Here is a 2,618-nt window from a genome sequence, read left to right as displayed (position 1 = left end):
CTGCCCTCACCCGCCCCCACCACTGTCCTCATCCATAGGTGTACTTTTATAAATATATTTTATTGATATTTTACAGAGAGGAAGGGAGAGGGATAGAGAGCCAAAAACATTGATGAGAGAGAAACATCGATCAGCTGCCTCCTGCACATCCCCCACTGGAGATGTGTCCCCAACCAAGGCACATGGCCCTGACTGGAATCGAACCTGGGACCCTTGAGTCCGCAGGCTGACGCTCCATCCACTGAGCCAAACCAGTCAGGGCTTAAAAAGAGTTCTTAGTAGAGAAACAGTAAGACATACTTATACCAAACATAGTACACAACAAACAACTTTATGCCTCAGTTGTACAATCTAAAAGTTAAAGGTCCCAGGAGTGCCATCCTGAACTTGGAATGTATAACCTTCAGAGGTAGTTTCTGGTACAACATATTGATCTTCCTCTTCCTCTACTGAAAAATATTTCTCAATCAAGTTTAGTGACGCTTTGTACACTGACTCATTTTCATGGTTTTGTAGAGTTTCAATTTTGTCCAAACCTCCACATTCTTCAATTATTATACTTAGTTTCTCACTTTGACCTAGTTTCTCAGCAGCCTGAAATATATTTGAAATGGCATCCAGAATAACCAGAATAATTTTGGTATCTTTAGCAGTTAAGAGGTTCATCAGTGGTTCTATTATGCCACAATGAACGAGGTATACAATTTGTTCAACTGTTCCACCACTTGTATAGTTGGCCACAGCGTATACAGCTTCCTTTTGTGTCCTAAAGTTTGCCTTAGCAAGAAGAACAATGAGGAACGGGACTAATCCATGATTCACAACTTGCTGTATCTGGTCCTGGCGGCCAGCTGTGATATTTGAAATTGTCCAGGTAGCTTCCTTCTGAATATTAGTTTTGGAGTTCATTAGTAGGCTGGGAAAGATGGCAAGTGCTCCTGCATCTATTACAACCTGTGTCTGTTCATCTGTCCCAGTGACAATATTTCCTATGGCTCTTAGCGCAGGAGTCACAATTGGCGATTCAGTAGCTCCTAGGAGCTTCACAAGTTGGGGCACAACTCCTGTTTTCACAACCATTTCAATCCGTTCATTTGGACCACGAGTGAGGTAGGAAATGGCCCAGCAGCTATCTGCTAATACTTCTGGATCATCATGATGCAGGAGACGAACTAAAGTAGGAAGAATCTTCTCAACAGCATCTAATGGGGGTACAGGATTCTTGTTGCGACAAAGGTTTAAAAGTGTCCAGGTCAGATTACGTAAGTAACCACATGCTAAAGATGACATATCAGGAACTGCAAGAAGAGCCAACAGTGGGTCAACTGCACCATACTGGATAACCAAGTCTCGGAAAACTGAACCATCACCTGCAATATTTCCTAGACCCCATACGGCTTGTTCACTGACGTGAGCGTGGGGAGATGCCAACAGAGAAATGAATGCTGGAATAGCACCTCCATCTACTACAGCCTTGGTCTGTTCCGAAGTCCCGGAAGCAATGTTAGTGAGGGCCCAAGCAGATTCAAACTGGATGGGACTACAATCAGTTCTGCCCAAGAAGGACACAAATTTTGGGATCAAACCAGCCCGGATTATGTTGTCTCGGAATGGCTGTTTTTCCATACAAAGCAGTTTCCTTGCAGCCTGAGTAGCTTGGAACTGGCTTCCCAAATTGTTGCTATTTATGCCTTTGACAATGTCCTCAACAGACCAATTTACAGTGCCCTGGTTGTCTTCCTGCAGTGGAGACGTAGCATTATCAGGAAAGGAGCTCACATTTCTCCTTTTCAGCATCTGGTCATCCTTCTTAGCTTTCCTCAGCTCCACATTAACTTCTATTCGGCGCCGTCTCATTTCTGTACTGTCTTTCCCCTTGTTCTTGAATTTGTTAAGGCGGGCAGCTGGCGAATTAGCATTTTCGTTGGTGGACATGGTTATGAGACAAAGGGAGAAGCTCCACACAGCCACTCAGGTTTTCACAGGAGACCCGTGAGTGGAGGACGGGCTGCGGTTTGGTTGCTCCGAGAATATCTACAGCGGCTCAGCTCTCAGACGGTGTGTTGGAGTCCAACCCCAGCAGGTCCAGGGGTTCCCAAAGGTGTGGATGGTGTCGGCGAAGAATGAAGGACACGGAGACTGAGTTCAGTTGATCAGCAGCCTAGCCAGGATCTCCAGCCAAGTTCTGCCCAAGATCTCCAGCCAGGTTCTGTGTTTTATTGTCTTGTTACATCTGTATTTATACCAGTTGATTTTAATCCAATCAATTTCTATTCCAAAGGTTAGGGCGTTTCTTATCTCCTTACCAGGGAGTAAAGATTATGTAACTTAAGCATGATTGTTCGTAGTTAAAGTGATTAACTACCCGCCTGGCATTTATTTTTTTTTTATTTTTTTTTTATTGCTTAAAGTATTACAAAGGGTATTACATATGTGTCCTTCCCCCCCCCCCCCCCCGCCCTTGACAATCTCCTGGCCTCCCCTACCCCCCAGTGTCTTATGTCCATTGGTTATGCTTATATGCATGCATACAAGTCCAGGTGTACGATTTTTGTCCAGTCTCTTCCCGCACCCCCCACACCCTTTCCCCCTCCCCCCTCCAGAATTGTCAGTCCACT

At 45.0% G+C, this 2,618-nt stretch overlaps 1 pseudogene; it reads right to left on the bottom strand.

Moving 5' to 3' along the window:
* Positions 1 to 284: 284 nt before the first annotated feature.
* On the bottom strand, positions 285 to 1,977 carry LOC102421375 (annotated as a pseudogene).
* Positions 1,978 to 2,618: the final 641 nt, after the last annotated feature.

This window comes from Myotis lucifugus, unplaced genomic scaffold, assembly GCF_000147115.1.
Source record: "Myotis lucifugus unplaced genomic scaffold, Myoluc2.0 scaffold_73, whole genome shotgun sequence".
Classification (NCBI taxonomy): Eukaryota; Metazoa; Chordata; class Mammalia; order Chiroptera; family Vespertilionidae; genus Myotis; species Myotis lucifugus.
This window is presented reverse-complemented; position numbering and strand designations above follow the sequence as displayed.